This window comes from Dioscorea cayenensis, chromosome 16 (genome assembly GCF_009730915.1).
Source record: "Dioscorea cayenensis subsp. rotundata cultivar TDr96_F1 chromosome 16, TDr96_F1_v2_PseudoChromosome.rev07_lg8_w22 25.fasta, whole genome shotgun sequence".
Lineage (NCBI taxonomy): Eukaryota > Viridiplantae > Streptophyta > Magnoliopsida > Dioscoreales > Dioscoreaceae > Dioscorea > Dioscorea cayenensis.
The window spans coordinates 16,710,291-16,729,466 of NC_052486.1; the positions used below are offsets into that span (position 1 = coordinate 16,710,291).

Here is a 19,176-nt window from a genome sequence, read left to right on the forward strand (position 1 = left end):
CTTGATTGTAGAGAAGAAATGGATGCCAAGGCGCTTTCCATTATCTGCACGGACTTAGGGTTCTTTAACACAGATGATAATTGTGATGTCCGAGGCTACGTTAAGAGAAATTTAAAGAGATATTTCTGACGAGATGATCCAATGTAGTGAGATGCGTTCAAACAAATCTATTAGTGCCGAACTGTGCCTCAAGATCTGATACCGATCATAGAGTATTACCAAAGTGATCGCAATCTAGTTATAAATACAATGAAAATGTTGGTGTTCCTTATTATGCCTATAGATACTATCTAGTGTGGCATTTCTCAATAGATGGAGTATATGGGACACTTTAAGGCTGCAATAATTGGTTCTTTGCTTGAAGATCCTTTGGATCATTTGGAACATGATGCATTCACATGATGCATTCACTCAGTGGTAGCATTATGTGCCTAATAACCTCTAGAGATAGCATCATCTGTTAATGCCGATTGCCACCCTTTTCACATGTACAAGATAATCGCTTATAAAGAACCATGATCTTCATGTCTTATAACAGAATAGTTTCTGAATAGCATTGAGAAGGCCTTCCTTTGCAAGGCATGGGAAGATCATGCTCTTTTCCATCATATGTTTTAGTGTTGATTGCAATTTAATCTTGAGAAATTTATAAAAAAAGAAAATAGGAAATTGCCAAAAAAACACCCCCTAAGTTTGCAATATGCACAAATTGTCCCTTTAAATTTGTGTATCCATTAAATGCCCTTCCTTTTGAATACAATAATTTTGAAACCCCCGAAACATGTAATGGTGATTAACAAAGTTATTTTTTATTTTTTTAGATGAAATTGTCCCTTGCATGGGAAGTTGTGGCAAGTGCGACATGGTTTGACCATAACGCCCTTGACTATAATTATTTTTCCGCTTTGAGAAGAAGCGGTTTTTTTTGGGTAATCCTGAAAGAACACTATTACTGGCGCCGGTTATTTTCTCTCTTTGCCTCTTCAGCTCTTCCCTTTCCAAAGTTGTCATTGCCTTGACATCTTCTGTAGGATCAGAATTTTGGTCCACCACTATCTTAAAGGAAAACTCCCGCTCAACTCTTTCGCATTTCATTAGTTTACGCTCTAAGGTATTGAGGCGACATAGATGCCGTTGAAGAAGTTGTGTAGTTTTCTTTTATTTTTACATTCTGTGGGTTTTTCCCCGTTTGATTTATAAAGTATTCTATTAGAAAGAGAGATTTTTTAGTTTTTAGGTGTGATTATTGGATGATATTGTAGTTTACAGGGAGATTTTCAACTAGGGTTTTGTTTTGTTTCTCATTTTCATCTGTGTACACGATCAAAAGCGATAATGTTGTGCTGGAAGAGATTTTTTGACTGTTATATAATTGACACACCCTTTGCTTCTGTGTACCGCAAGTGCACGGGTTGTCAAAGTAACAAAGTAACCAAATAGGTGGGTAGTAGAATCCACAGGGAATAGGCTCTAAAAACAAGTAATGTTGATAAGTAGCTAAGTGAGAGATCAATTGGTGAATATAATTTATGTGCTAATAAAATATAAAGAAACAAAATAAAGCAAAGGTAAAGAGAAGGAAACAATCAATAATAAAGCGAGGTACTTGAACAATGCTAACCCTATGACAATTTTTACAAGTGCAAGACTAACATATTGCTTCCCTAATTAAGTTTCAAAAAGTCATGGAAACCCAAAAGAACACAGTCCCAAATTTAAGGTTGACTATGATTAGCCCTCTACGTATGCCCCGGCAAAAAGGAATACTCTCAACACCTAACACTATGTGGGACTGCTTGGGGCTCTGGGGACTCCATGTGATAAACCCTATTCCCAAATCTAGATCTAACAGTTTGGTCCACTAGAAAGATCCCTAATCACAACTAAGACCTAGTGGAAGGGATCTCTCAATTCTTCATTCTATTGTGCCTGTACAATTAAGCCCCAGCGAAGGAGATCTATCAACACTTCACTCTGTTTGTGATTGTAAAGAACTTATGGAATGTGGAGGTAGGATAAATCATATTGGAAGAGAAAGGGAATGCTCCACCACCCCTCGACTCATCCTCTCAACCCTCTTCAATCTTACTAATCTAATCCTAATGAAGTTGTCACTCATTCATAAGGATACCTAGATGGATTCTCAACCCTAGTGTCACTCTTAGGGAAAATCAAATCATAAGCATACAATATTGAAACTCAATTAAAAGAAATATAATAAGAGTCAATGAAACAAAATCATCCTAGGGTTTACAAGTTCAAGCACCCACTAAGGGTTTAGCTCTCCATGGAGCAATACATGATCAAAGAATGAATAAAAAATGAAAGCAAACTATTCATAAAAATAACCCCCTTGTTGTCCGTGATGATGGTATCCAAGAGTCGCTTCTTCTTCTCCAAGGACTCCTCTATCAAGCCTAGGGCACACCTCACCGAAACATTGTCGTCAAAAGCTCCCACAATAATTCTCCTTCGAAGGAAATCGATTTCGAACCTTGTAGAAATGCTCCAAAACCTGGAGAAAACCTCATCTAAACCATAGCCGTGCTCTCTCCAAAAGATAGGAAAAAGACTCCCAAAATAACTCTTTTAGGCGGTATTTATAATGTTGAATTCTGGATTTCACACGCCCCTGTGGATATTCCACATGGGCATGTGGATTCTCAGTGTTCTAAATTTTTGTTGTTTTGAACAGTAACTGCTACAGTACTCATGAACAATGCTTTGCTGTAGTAATTGATACAATTATTCCTAAATTCCTTTTCTTCCCTTGAGGCCACACGGTTGGGCACACACCCGTGCGATAGGTCATGTCAAATGGCGCTCTCGAAAACTCTGCATAAGCTGGAACATGAGTTTGTGACTGCCTTTGTGGCCTTTCAATTTGTAGATAGACTTGCACATTATTGGAAGTTGGCACACACCCTCATGTGTTTGATCAAGCTCATGTCTTGACACTTGCTTCACACAAGAAAATACTCGGAAACTGCGTTTATGACCAATATTCACTTTCTTTCTTCTTATACTGCCTCCATAGCCCTGTATGCACAAAAGAACACAAAAACACATGAATGAGCCATAAAAACTGATAAAAGCAATGCTCATTATAAGTAAAATATGCTCAATAATATGTAAACACAAGTACTTTTCAAACTCCTCTACACTTAAGCTTTTGTTTGTCCTCAAGCAAAATTACTCATTAAAGCATCTAAGAGGAAAATTATAAGTCCTCTGCCTTAGGTTCACCAAGAGTATACAAGAGAAGCATTCTAAAAGTAAGGATGATTTTGAATACCACACAAGAAAATCATTGCTCTAGCAAAAACTCTAATCAGAAAGGATGAAAGTCCGAAATGTGTATGTGTGTAAACTTACTCAAGTCAACCCAATGTCCACTCTCTGAAGTTCTTATTACAAAGGACTTATTTATAAACAAAAAGAAAAGGTAGTAGTTACACACATCCTCTAAGGTAGCCCTTTCCTAGGCATCCGCCAAGGTGGATTTCACACTTTCAAGGTGGTAGCTCTTTCTGCTAGGGGTAGTAGCTTTCACTCATCCTATTAGATAGCTCTTTCTCTCATTAGGGCATAAATAGTATCCGACTTATGAGAGTATCTTCATACTTCATAGGTAATAGCTCTTTCCACCCCCAAATATACAAACAAACAAATTCTTTATTTATTTATTTATTCAATACTATATATATATTTTTAATTCAAAGAATGCTACTTTAGTCCTTTAAATAATAAACTAGAGTTTCCACAAATATAATGAGTATGTAGTGCAACAGAGAGATAGTTGATCGATAATCCAGCAAGTGCACGGTAGTCGAGTAATACCTTTCATGCGAGTACGAGAGGGTCGTATTCCGAAGGGCCCAAGAATCTACTCTTATTTTCTCTTAGCAATGTTATTTAACCTACAAGTCTGATTGTGAAAGAAAGAATATCAAAGAACAAAGTAAATGTAAATTAAACACTATCAATGAAGGCAAAATTTGGGAAATAATCAGGGCAAAGAAAATGGTCACAGATGAGGATCCCCTCAAGGGGTACTAAAGTGTGTTGGATAATAGAACTAACATGCAAGTGGCTAGTTGAACCGAGAAAACCCTAGTTTAGGCCAACCTGATGGTCACGGCAATTGACCCCTAATCCGGTATGAGTATTGGATACGAAATCTCTTCCGCCCAAATCCTCCTACGATCGTAATGGGAATGGTGGTTTTCTCAAGCTAGGGTTGAAACACAAGCTAGTACTCAACCCTAGAAATAGAGGGGTACAAATACCCGATGGTCACGGCGTATTTATACATCTATCCCTTCCAAGCTTGGTGAGTCTAACACAAGGGTAATGGTCATGCAACCTAGTATTACCTAAAAATTGATACATAGAGTTCTCATGCATACCAAGGCATTCAAATACGCCAAACATGGATCACAAGCAAGCCAAAATGTGATATATAGAACAAATCATCTAAATAACACAAGTTTACCCCCAAGGTTTACATACATCCGATGACCATGGGGGTTTAGTTGCTAATAGTCAAAAGATACATCAAGAGAGTCATGCAAGAAACCAAACAAAACATAAGAAACACCCCCTCAAAGGATGAAGGCCAGAGAAACTTCCAAAGATGCCACTGAAAGGGATGGCTTCCTGTCGTCTTCAACCTTCTCAAATCAAGCCCTTGGAGTAGATCTTCCTCCAAATTACACTCTTCTTACCAAATCCATCTTGGAAATGCCCTTAAAAACCATCTTCAACCTCAAATCAACAATGGTGATGATGAGCTCCAAGAATGGGTGCCTCCCTCCCAAAAAAAATGGCCTAATGATGCTTATAAAGAGTGGCTTTGGGATGGCTTACGGGTAGCATCAAGGTCAATATACTGGCCGTGAGGATGCTCTGAAAATGGGCTGAGAATTTCATTAAGTTGCTACAGTAAAACTGCTGCAGCAAACTGTGACTTTAATCTGCTACAGTGCTATTGCTCTCAGAATTGCTTACGGTTGACTTCACGGCCATGAGGTTGCCCATAAGGATTTCTAGACTTATAATTTTTTGAAAATCTTCATGCTTCAGGCTGCTACTATACTGCTACAGTGCCCAAGGCCCTAAAATGTCGTTTTTGGTGTAAATTTCTTCTAAAATTGTGTCGTTGAGCTCACCTAGGCTTCCTTTGTGCTTGAAAATTGAAATTCACCAATTAAACCATAAAAAGGGATTTGGCTCCTTAATAAAATACAGTAATCATGCTTACATATATGTATAAAATTTGTGCATTTAGACATTTATCAATAGTCAGACAAAAATTCTTGATAAATTCAAGTAAAACTAGAGCATGATAGCATTCAACATTTAAATATTCTCCTAAACTTAAGAATACAACCCTTGCATCTAAGGTGAACCAAAATTAGCCATATGAGCAAGAACATGAAACACATGAATATAATACATGTGTAATGTGAACTACCCCCACACTTGAGATGTTGTCCGCAGTGTACGCATGCAAGCATAATAAAGATAAAACCAATAAGAACAACATGTGGGAAGGTGAACAATTAAAACAATACTCCCATTAACTCATAGTGCAAAATTAGGTAAAGTTGGATTCATAGGGAGTTGAATTCCAATAGGTTGTGAAGGTCACACAGCCATGTAAAAACGCCACATGACCGCGTCTATGACTATTCCTCATTCACAAGACTCAAAAGACCATCTGCATGTATATACAAGGGGATTCAGTGAAATCCACACTAACACAATAAAAATGAGTTTATAAAGATAAAACAATGAAACGTAACTCGATAAAATAACCATAAACAACTAAAGCAACAAAATAAACTCAGAAGGAATAACCTTATTGAGTAATACAAGTCCAAAGATAATAATAAAAAGTGCAAGAGTACAAGAAATAAAAATAAAAAGAAAGACGCCTCTAGAATTGATGTCATCTGTTGCTACTAGCGGTGCTTGTGGAATAGAAGATCCTGGTGATGCTTAAGAACTAGGTGAGGAAGGTGATGCAGAGTCTTGCTCTAGGATCTGCTGAAGTAGTGTAAGACGGGCCAGTACCTCCTCAAGATTCGTGACCTGAGTCGCACGCACCACAGCCAAATCAGGCTAGAGGACTCCCATAACACTCTTGAGCCTCTCAAAATAATCATGGGCTCGAGGCAATGAAGATACATGTGCAGAACGAGCCTTACAAGTTACTGCATGAACATCAGTCTCCATAGGGTCCTACTGAGGCGATGGTGCAGGCTGGAAACCCTCGGCCTCATCGGTCTCCTCTTGGGACTCATCTGTAGAGGCACAATCAGAACATACCTGCTAGGAGCAGCCCTCCTCACGATGCCCATCAGTCGCATAATGTCAAGTCCAAGAAGAGAAGGAATAGTGGTCTTCTCTACCCCTCGAATAGCCACAGTCAAACCCATGCCACGTATCAGTCAAGTGATATACCGCCCTGAGAACAACACTCCAACCGAAGTGTACTGACCCTAATGTCGCAGATACTCACCACAATATGCCCTAGATATAGGGGCTCACTTTGTACCATGGAGTATAACTAAAGTAGCTCTAGTCGGCTCAAAACTCTAGTGCTGCCTCCATGGCCATTCACTGATCTGCTCAGAATGGCATGTATATATCAGTCTGATGGATGAACAGGGCAAGTAGCCTTGGAAACCCCTGGCTCATACGGACTGTCTCCACACAACATATAGTATACACGCTGAGGAGTCACTCCTGGAGGATAATCAGTCGGTAGCTGAGTGTACACCTCACTGTGAATGAAGTCGTCGTCATATAATCGAAGCCTCACTAAAAACTTAGTCAGACTCATGCTATAATACTTGCCAAAGTCATTGAAACAAATCATATCCTCCTGGCTGAGACTAGTATATGCTCGATCAAAATCAAACAACGCAAGAACCTCCAAAGTAAAAGTATGAATGGCTAGATCTCTGATAAAAAGTAATCCCTACCAACTACTCATAGAGAGGAGCTTATGAACCTCCTGTGCCATATCATCGCTAAACTCTATCTCCTTTAATGCTCGTAAATCAGGAACTCGGGACTGACCAAATTTGAGCTTCGACAAGCGCTCAAATCTCACTTCGTGCTCGGGTTCTGTGAACTTCACCTGCTTTGGAGAGGCTTTATGAGGACTCATGCTAGCCAATCTATAGGTTTAAGGAGCCATTCCTGCAAATACGAAAGAAAATGATCAAGTTTGAATTAAAAACAAATCTGCAGAAATCCATGGTTACGACCCACGGCCGTGTGGATTATCACGCAGGGCGAAAATGCCATGGTTGCACCCCCAACTCTCTATAAAACTCTTACAAACACTTACAACTTTTAATAAAAGCATGAATAAAAGATAAATCATGCAAACCCATGCCAAATACATTTAATAAAGGAAAGAAACCAAAATAATGGCAAGGCAAAAGAACATGGAAGTCTCACCTTTCAAATTCTGAGCATCCACACGGGCGTGTGGATATGTCCCACGCCCGTGGGTCACCACAGGGCCATTCACATGCCCTTGTGAATCTCTAAATCATAATCTCTTCTCGGAAAAAAATCCACACGGGCATGGGTAATTTCTACATGCCCGTGGGGCCGACCTAGAGAATCACAGGGGAGGCCAAAGGGTCACTCACATGCCCCTTTGTATTCTCTAGATCCAAAAATATTGTCTACACATATCCACACGGCCATGTGGATAGTCCACACACCAGTCAGGAATCACATGGGAGGTCACAAGGGCATCGACACACCCCTGTGCACTCTCAGGATGGAGAAAAATTTCTCTGAACGCAAACACACAGTCATCTAGATTTTCCAAACGCCTGTGTGAATTTGTAGGTCTAGTTCAAAAATACAGATTGTGCAGAAAACTTATGAAACAATATTATGAATTGCAGAAACTTTAAAATGAAGAATAGAACTGACAAGATACCTTTGAACACACAATCATACTACCTAAACCTTTCCATTAGCAATTAAATCATAATAAAACACCAAGGATCAATAAAAATAATACAACAATTTTATTATTGAAAACATAGAAACTATGGCTATTATTACTATAGACAATAGACTAAACACTACAAGAAAATTACTGTTTAGAAACAGCATTTTCCGTTTCTAATCCGTTCCTAAAGTGAATTAGCAACGGATTAGAAACGGAATTTTTCTGTTTTGAATACCCTTGTTTCAAATTTGAATAGAAACGGGAAAATATTCCGTTTCTAAATTTAGAAACGGATTAGAAACGGAAAGCATTAGATTTCTAATTTTTTTGAAAAAAATTAAAACTGAATAAGATGTGTTACTAATCCGTTCGAAAGTTATAAAAAAATAGAAAAGCAGTTCGAAACGGAATATTTTTCCGCTTTTATTTTTGTTCCCCTATTAGAAACAATAGCTTTTTTGTTCCTAATCCGTTCCTAAAAATTTTTTAAAATTAAAAAAAAATATTCAAACAAATAAATCCGTTTCTAATCCGTTTCTAACATTTAAGTCAATAAAATAAAATAAAAATTATATCCCTATTTTTTAAAAAAAAACCCGCTACATAAAATTTTAACCTATAACACCAACAAATAAGATAAACTCATCAATTCATACAAAAAGAAATATTTAAGTATACATGTTCAACACAAAATAATAAATATATGATAAATACAACTATAAGCCAACATCATGATCGTCAGTAACTGGTTGTAAGTCCTGTGTGGTAAACTGCGACTGTTGAAGAATCATCCTCTCAAAACTCATCATCATGTCCTTCATTTAGTTAAATTCATTAACTAAAAATCAAACAAAAAATGAGAATAAAATGGTCATATAAAAGCTAAGTTGTTAGCTAATATCAACTAAAAATGTACAATTGACCCATTATGATAACTATTTCAAACATCAATAATTGGTCGATTTATATAGCTCACTTGTGCAATAGTTTGTTAACAAAATCCTTTTAAGAAATACATCATGCAAAAAACAAATATGATTTTCACAAGAAAAAGGTGATACCTTCTCTTTACCAACAAACAATTGAGAACTCAACTACTTTCGCCCCATCTAATCTAATAGTTACGTCGGCACGCACACGAACTCGAGGACCATGACCATATGGACCGCCAATGCAAAATGCAAGCCTTGTTGATCCCTAAAAACCTATTGTACCTATGAATTAAAAGAAACATTATAATATAAAATACTATATACCAGTTATTGAATAAAGGAGTTATTGTTCACCAAAGCAGGTGGCAACTTGGATGTGAAACCAAATAATGAAATAGAATGATGTTTACATATCTTGGCTTTTAAAGACTACTACTTACAGCTTTTCCATTATACGCTAACAGCTCATCCCATTGAGAGCGATCCACCTGTTGATAAGAATTCGAAGATAAGCTTTCATGCGTAAGGCTCCAAAATTTTTTGCAAAGAGCATTGAGATAAACTTTGATAAGTGCAAATTTTTTTGCAAAATATTTTTACAAATGTAAAAGTTACTTACAGAAAACAAATCGAACTTATCAATAACAGTAAATCCAGCTGGTATGAATTATTGTCTAAACATGCTAATCATACTATAGATCTGAATTATGGGAATCATCTCTCATCTCTCAATCAAATCCAATCAAATCAATCAATAAATGAAAACATTGCTATCAAAAGACAGCATATTAAGTGCTTAAAGCAGGAGAAACCATTGTTGTTTCAAAGTCAAAAGTGAAAATCTCAAGCAGGAAAAGCCATTGCTGTTTCAAAGTCAAAAGTGAAAAATTTTCATAACATCGCGTGTGATATTAATGGAGGATTTTGCACTAACCTTGATCTATGTCATATGCTCATGTTTATGCGGGTGATACTAAAAAATTAATCAATTGTTAATCAAACATTAATAAATTTATTTACTCTACTTAGATTAGAAAAATCTCAAACAATGAAGCAATGAAACGACAAACCATAAGAGAAAGACCTTTCCAACTATTAAAGGACTGTTTGAAGCATATGGGAAATTAAAATGATAGTTCTTTGAGCCTAGGAGTAAATAGTGTAGGCAAGAGAATCCCCCATGCACTGCTCATCGAGAATCTCGGAAAAATTCTTTGAGCACTTGTTGATGATCTTTTCCATCCACCGAGTCTGCATGAACATACAGCTTTACTCTCTTCTTTATTAGCTTATAATTAATATAGTATCTGAAAACAATATGAGGCACCATAAAAAAAAAATCCACATAAAATCAGATACTACAAATAATGCAATACCCATGCAAGAACAGTAAAGTTGATAACTAAAATTTAATTTTAAACATGATGATGATGATGATGATGATGATGATGATGATGATGATGATGATGATGATGATGATGATGATGATGATGATGATGATGATGATGCAAAATGATTATAAAATACTCTTTCCATTCTTGGACTTGATCATGCATCAACCTTTTCCCAAAATTAACCATCTTGAGGTTACTTAAATCAACAAACCTGATAATGAAAAGAAAATGCTACATCAACCAAAAGTTCACAAAAGAAATGAATTAATGCCATCTTATCTTAACAAGGAACCATTTAGTGCCAAAAGATACCAAATGAGCAAAATTACCAAATAAAAGTAAAACAAAATGATTGAAGTTTCCCTGTTGATGAATCTACAGTATCACTTTCAGAACCAGAACTACACATTCAAAAGCATTGTTGATAAGTGGCCCTAAATTACCTCTCCATAACCAAAACAACAAAGTGTTCTGATTCCAAAACACTTACCAGCATTTTGAACATTTCACACCAAACCACACACATAGAAGCAAAAAGGAACCAACTTTCATAAGAAAAACAACAATTAAATCTAATCAATAACCAGATTTCCATCAATCTAAGTAGCAGAACAAGACAAGGTTTTGTATTTCATCACACAAGCATGCAAGGAGATATACACAAATCAAAGGCATTACCAGTAGAGCTCCTCACTCCTTCGCTTAGATGACCATCAACAAAAGCAACGGGAACCGAATCACACGCCGGCCATGGATTTACAGTGGGAGGTGGGGAAGGAGAAGAAGGAGCATTGCATGGACTTTGCTCTCATTTGCTCTCCCTCGTCTTCCACTCTTTATATATAATATATACTCCGGGGATTCATTCTCAACGGAATATTCTTCGCATATTCAGAAAGATCCAAAAACCCGCCTTCTTTTTAGGAACTTTGCGGATTCGGATTTGAGCCCTTAACGGGTCGGAACCGAACCACTACACTTTTTCTCTGAGAACATTTGGTTTTGGGTTGGGATGAAGCCTGGCCCATCTAAAGGTGCACAATTGATTGGCTGGGAGAAGAACTGTTGGGATTGCTTGATGGTGAGAGTGGTTCGGAGAAAAATTTAGTCACAATTTATGTTGTGATAAACATGACAGAGGCAGAGCATATTGCGGCCACTGCTTGGCTGCCTTGCCTCACAATTGATAGTCCTAACTTAGCTCCAAACAAAGAATACCAAAAATAATACCGCCACCGATGACACTTATTGATTGTTTCTTTGTAGAACCAACATCGAGTTCTACTTAGCCAGCCTCTATGAAGAACTTTATCAAACTATCCCTAAAACCTAGGCTTTTCCTATGTGGAGTTCATATTTCACATTCATCCTATTACAGAAGGTGTTATCTGTCAGTGTTTAATTATATATTGTAAAACTTCCAACTTAACGCATCAAAGACTTGAGCTTTGTCAAGATGCATAGTTAAAAAGAACACAATTTTATGATATCTAAGAAAGTTGCACAAAACAGGACATTTGCATCAATGCTATCTTCATCCATATGGGAATGGTTTGGGTTAAGTGAACTTACAAAGAAGAAATAGGCCTATGAATATATCAATTAACATAAGAAACTTATTCACATTCATTGGTCAAATAAGATAAAAGAAATAAGAACAAGGAGATAATAAACTAGAAACAATAATCAAGCCGGGTTTGATACCCTCCAGGGACAATATATAGATATCTTACAAAGGTCGATAAGGCCACAAGGGCATCCAACAAATATATCCAAAAACAAATTTGCTCTAGAAGGAAGTTAATTAAAAACTAACATCTTGTGCTTGGAGGACTCAAAGCAAATGAACATATAATTTCGGATGAAGAAATGAGGTTTATAAAATTTTATGTCACTCAAATAGATGAAAATATAGTTTGATTTCTTCAAAGAAAAGACCTGAATAGATATACAACATTCAACAGAGAATTGTTACAATTTAAAAGCATCCATAAAGAGGGAAAAAACCTGATTTCTTTTTTTCTTTAGCCTCTCATTAGCCTTCAATAGAGAAATCAAGCACTAGGAATGAGAACCCTAAAATTCCCTTATTGATCGAACTCCTCAAAGACACTAGAGCTAGAGCCTAACTTGAAAAATCAAAATCAAAGCATTGAAGAAGAAGAATAAGAAGAATAAAGTCATCGAGCTAGAGCCTCCGGATCGGAAGGGAACCAAGTGCTCCGAGCGCGACTCGACGATCGATGGATCCAAACCCCGTCTCGCACCCCGACGAAGCCCGGCAGCTTCGGCCGATCCTCCAACCCAAGCACCGCCACCAACGCTAGATCTCGACCGGAAGCTCCTAAGTGTGTCCTCGCTCTCCCACACCGGAACAACGAAACACCTGCAGTCCCAGGGGGCCGAAGGAGCACGATCAATGGCGAAGACGATCCCGATGGCACCGATAAAGAAGAACACGCCGGAGATAAGCAAGGAGAGGGAGATGCGCGGCGGCGGGGATACTTCGAGGGATCAATTGAAGAGCGGCAAAATGAAGAAGAGAAGCAAGCTTTACTTGTATTTTTCCACCACACGGCAAAAAATCAATGGGACTGAGATTTGCTCGGGATTTCATCGGAGGAAACAAGACCGCTCGATAGGAGTCATTGTGAGATGACTCGAGTTCATTCCAACCTTATTATTCTTCATTAATTAATGAGAAGAGATTTTTTTATTTGACATAAGATTAACTAAAATTGATTTTTTTATTTAACCTTATTAATCAAATCAAACAGCTTTTTTTAAATTTATTTATTTATATATAATTTTTGAACATGATTTTTTATAAGACTCTATGAAAGAAAAACTAAAGTTTATCAAATATGATAAATTTTAGCCTAAACTAATTATAATTATTTCAAATATTTCAATACTTCCATATAAATAATTTCTCATGTGAACTGGATTGAATAAGTATTAATTATTTGAGATGGTAACATGACATTAATAGCAAGCAATAATATATTAATTTTTAAATCCGTTTCTAGCCCCTTTTTATTAGAAACGGATTAGAAACGGATATTTTTTTAATATTTAATGATATTTGAATAATTATTAATTTTTAAATCCGTTTCTAATCCGTTTCTAATAGAAACGGATTAGAAACGGATATTTTTTAATATTTAATGATATTAAAATAATATATTAATTTTAGAAACGGATTAGAAACGGATATTTTTTTAATATTTAATATTATTTAAATAATATATTAATTTTTAAATCGGTTTCTAGTCCCTTTCTAATAGAAACGGATTAGAAACGGATATTTTTTAATATTTAATGATATTTAAATAATATATTAACTTTTAAATCCGTTTCTAGTGCCTTTTTATTAGAAACGGATTAGAAACAGATATTTTTTTAATATTTAATATTATTTATATAATATATTAATTTTTAAATCCGTTTCTAGTCCCTTTCTAATAGAAACGGATTAGAAACAGTTATTTTTTAATATTTAATGATATTTAAATAATATATTAATTTTTAAATCCGTTTCTAGTCCTTTTCTATTAGAAACCGATTAGAAACGGATATTTTTTAAAATTTTAATAAATCATATTTTTAAATGTCCATTTGTAAGCCGTTGTTATTAAAATCATATTTAAAACGATTGTTATTCCGTTGCTAATCTGTTGCAAGTTCAAACAGAATAAATTCCGTTTCTAATATTCTGTTTTAAATTGTAACTTTCTTATAGTGAAAACCTAGGAAAGCAAAGAAAACTTGGGGGGCCACCCAAGAAGTGCTTGTTTTCCGTCACGAGCTTGACGTACCTGATGCTTACCTCATGGTACCTCATAGTACCTCATATAAACAAGATGTCCCCTTACCTACAAATGTATAGCACGAAGAACATAAAATTTTCAAGTTAGAGGTAGAGTGACAGAACTTGTTACCGAATGAGGGAGTATCACTCTTAGCTTGTGTATTCTGATTGTGGGATCGAAAATACGCTCCCTAGCGTCGTGTCGGTGAAGAGACACCAGGTGATATATCAAATCACAAAAGTTATTTATGTTATTTTATTTTATCTTTGTGGGCTCTTCCATTCCTAATAAAGGCGAGCCTTTATTATTAATTACCCTAGACTGAAATCTAAGGAAACTCCGATTAAAGGCTCAAGTACAAGTATAGGCAAGAAAATGTACGAATTATAAATTTTGTTATTTATTATATATATACGTACATATATATATATATATATATTCATTACAACATATAAATTTTTATATATATATATCATATATCGTTGCCGCTGCCTGTACCTTATCGCCACGTTGCATGCCTTGTTATCGCGTTAAAATATAGAACTCATTATTGCCTTGAAATTTATATATTTATTTTAGAAATTGCCACTACCCCGAGATGAGCTTCCTTGCCATTGCTTTGGAATGAGTAGTTTTATTGTTGCTTAGAAATGGGTATTTTAATCTATCTTGTTGCTTTGGACAGAAAGAAATGTTGTTCAAGCTTGATATATCCACACAAGTTTCAACTTTTCGTGACAAATACCATGGTAAAAGACAAGTTATCATTGATAATTCACAATGTTCATGCCCAATAAATTGCTCTGTATCAAGTTAGTATCCAAGCTTGGAGGCCAAAAAAACCCACTGCACCATCCTTGTATTGCTAATCAATTTTACGCCATGTATGTCATCATCCAACATTAGCTTTGCCTTCTTGAGCCTTGGTGGTAATCCATGCAAAAATGTTTGGATTTTTTTTAATTATTATTTTTTTATATCCACACTTACCATTTGTTTATTCCCATGTGCATGGTGGGATTTGTCTTTTGAAAATTCTTCTTTATAATGCATATCTCTGCAGGTTCCCATTCTATAGGAATTTCTTTCATAGTGGGATCCTTTTGATTTGTTTATCATTATTTTTTTACTTTATTTATTTATTATTATTTTATTAATTTTTTCTTGCCATTGCTTCATTGACAGCATTATATGCGTTGCAGGCTTTTTTGAGCATAATGGCATTTTTTCTTTTTAATAATGTACATACTGCCTCAATTTGATGAACAGTTATAATTAATGGGCTCAAATAATGGATGACTCCACAATTCAACTTCTATAACTTGTTATTTGTCTCATTAGCATCCTATTGCTTGATTGATTAGGATTTCTTCATAACCAGCCATATTAGATCACCAGGCACTTCTTTTTCATTCCTATCATTATCTCATGAGATCATGATCACTGTCATTATTGTAGCCTTGTAAGTTTTTTGGCAAGGTTATCTTCATTTAAAGACTTATTATAGGAGCATTTTCTGAAACACTTGGAGAAGCTGTACAATTCTCTACCTCTGCCATTTTGTCATCACTCTCCAATATTTAACCACCGTTGCTCTTTGAAGCCTAACCTAAGTCTTCCACAGAACAATCAACACCAGTGAAGGCTTTCAACTGCCATATCTTCAATAAATCGTTTGCATGTGTCCATCTTTTCATTTCCTTTTAAAATCAAATCATGCATCAGCATCCAACCATCTTGCACATGTGGCGAGGACTATTTCAGCAGCCTTTTTCCAATGAACTTTTGAACGTCCCACATGGACTACAACTCCACCCTTTTTTTTGAATTAAATGAAAATGTATGAATGATGGAGAATCGTGATCTTGCATCATTAAAGTTTATTCCTAGTTTGACACTCCATGATAGAATAGCTTTCTGTATAGGTGAGCTAGTGACACCGATAGCTCTCACAGTCTCCAGAATAAACACATTGCCATCCACATACGCTGCTACAATAGCCATAAGAGCCTTATTAGCATAATGATCCCCATAGAATATGCAAGCATCAATGTCACAACCAATGGAAGTCTCTCAGGTCCAGCGACCACCACTGTCCTCTTGATTATGATCATCTTATGGTTTTGGTCCAGAGCGTCATTAACTGTTAAACACCATAGAATTTGAGATAACTTTTATACCCTTCATCTTTTCCATGAGAGCCTTGGCCTTCCTAGTTATGAATTCAGTCAAGATCATGGCCCTCTTAGCCATTGTTTCTAAAAAAAACTTGAGGGGATTGCAGTGTACTGAGGAATGTCTTTAAGAAGAGTGTGCCAAAAAAAAAAAGGACCGTAGAGCGCTTCTAGAGTAGTAGTAAAAGTAGCTGCAGAGAGAGCTAGGCGTTCCCCATTGTTCATACGCATTATCATCATCACTATCAGCAGACTGCCCTAATCTCCCTATTGTAGTTGTGGTGCTTGAAAAGTCTTCCTCCCTTACAATGTGCAGAACCCTCTGAACAATGGTTCCCACTGTTAGCTCAACAAGGTTAGCAGCGATGAGCTGTTCACCAACAGTGTGAACACGTGGATGAGAAACGTAGCCTGTCCAGCAGTAGCAGCCTTTGTTGTACCATCACTGAGAGAAGCAACTCTACAATCTGCATCGTGCTCGTAATATGATCCTTCCACTGTCCGCCCTTGAGCTTGAGGATGAAGTCACTGATGGGAGCTTGCATGTCTGGCATGTCACCGCCGAACTAGAAATCGGGTTGAGGTCCAGTAAAACAGCAACTACTCGTCATTTGGGTGTGTTCACTGTTACATATACTTCAAGGTTTCTGGTTAATATATGAGTGGCTCCAAGTGCTAGCGGCCTGCGGGCTCGTGAGGGGGGCAACATCGGTGACCTCCGTCTAATCATTTCCCCAAAGTCAAGCTTTACAACCTCCAACACTTCGGCATTGGGAAGAGAGCTCCAAAAGCAACAATGAAGAAAACAATTCTCATGTAAAGTAGAGCGCATAGCTCCGACGATAGTGACAACAACAACAGCTTCTTCTTGTCTTTTCTTTCTTTCACTACAAGAGAATTGCATTTTACAAACAGCATTTTCTGTTTCTAATCCGTTGCTAACTTGCATTAGCAACGGATTATAAACGAAACTTTTATGTTTGCAAAATAGGTGTTGCTAATTTTTTACAAACGACATAACATTCCGTTGCAGACTTCAGCAACGGATTTGTAACGGAAAAGCTTCCGTTTGCAAATTTTAGTAACGGAAATTATTCCATTTCAAAAGTGTTGCTACATTTTGCAACTGAATGTATGTTGTTACTAATCCGTTTAAACATGTACCAACGGATTAGCAACGGAATAATTACCATTCCAAAAAATAGAAACGGATTTGTAACGGAACATATTTTGTTTTAAATTTGTTTTTTTTATTATAAACAAAAACTATTTCGTTACAAATCCGATGCTAAAATTAAATATATATATATATATATATATATATATAATTATATTTTGAGACAAATTAATCGGTTTGTAATCCGTTGCTAAAAAAACTAAATAATTAAAAAAAATATCACATTGGTTTTCAAAGTTGATATAAATAATACCTGTTATGACAAATTTTTTAGCAACAATAAAGCTAACAAAAAATGATTTCATTAATGCATTTAGGAAAAGATGTCCAAAATGAACTTTAACAAAAGAATATTAGTAACAAATATCAAATAAACTAAAGCTCATCTACATGGTCAACATCATGGTCATTACTAGCTGGCTGTGAGTCCTGAGTGAACTGTGAGCGCTGAAGCATCCTAGCCTCAAAGTCCATCATCATATCCTGCATCTGACGCAACATCTGATTACGATACTCATCTCTCTCTGCCCTCATCTCATGCAGACTCTGTTGAAGCCCCTTGTTGTCATCTCTCACTTCATGCAGACTCTCCTGAAGCTCTTTGTTTTTATCTTGTAGCTGATCAACAGTTTCACACAACTGTGTAATCTTAACTTGTAGCTCTTGGGATGATGTACCTATAGATAAAAAGCAAATCAACAATATCACATGTTTGCCTAATATTAGCATGTAGGTCTATAGATGATGCACCTGTAGATGAGCATTGCAATAGCTGGGGATAAAAAATAGATGCTTGGGAGCCCACTCCATAAACCCGGCGCTTTTTTTCCCCTCCCGTAGCTTGACGGAATATATTTGCTTTATCTACAATAGAAAGCTCATTACTCTCTTCTTGTGTTTGTGATGCTTGATCTAGAAGGTTCAAATAACGATCCAGTAGCAATACAAAATTTTGGAACGCAAATAATGTCATTAATACATTAAAAAAATACATGAAATCAAAAAAAATATCTACAATTTAAATATAAAAAAATAAATTAGTCAAGAAGGACATAGTTGTATAATAATCACTTTATACTTATGAATTATTAGATCTCTGTAGATCAAAGTGTTGTGGATCTTGATATCCCTTTCAGACAACAATACAACTTCTCAGAGTATTGATTATTATTATTATTATTGTACTTCTTGCACTAAATGAGACTAGTCTTTAGTATTGATTTTCATGTATAGGAGGGTCTCCACGTTATTTATTTTTATTATTATTCTCTCAAATCCTATCCAAAGATAAGAAAGATTAAGACATGTTTAAACTTAATCCTACTCCATTAATTATTAATCCTTATCCAAATATTAGTTTATTCCTACACGAATTAAATATGTGAATTAATTTAAATGGTTTTCCCATGTGATGACGCAAACCGAAGACTATTTACCAAGACAAAGATTCCTCTATTGTTTTCATGATCTCAATCTAGCTAATTAAATGCCTATATATATGAACAATCACAAATCATTGATAACGTGAGGAAAGAGACAAACAGTTTAGATGAAAATAAATAAATTAATAAATATAAAAACAAGAACATTGTTTATATAGCAGATTGAGATTATCTACAAGAAAAGGTTTACTTGAAACTTCTTCAGATATGTCAATTTAGGTGGGCCATTAGTTAACTACTCTACTTCTATTGAGCTGC

At 35.9% G+C, this 19,176-nt stretch overlaps 1 long non-coding RNA gene across 1 annotated transcript; it reads right to left on the reverse strand.

Moving 5' to 3' along the window:
* Window positions 1–8,624: 8,624 nt before the first annotated feature.
* On the reverse strand, window positions 8,625–9,421 carry LOC120278409. Its single transcript, XR_005541727.1, has 3 exons — window positions 9,360–9,421; window positions 9,049–9,201; window positions 8,625–8,825 (listed from the first exon to the last, which is right to left on the reverse strand). It is a non-coding gene; the product is annotated as an uncharacterized LOC120278409 (long non-coding RNA).
* Window positions 9,422–19,176: the final 9,755 nt, after the last annotated feature.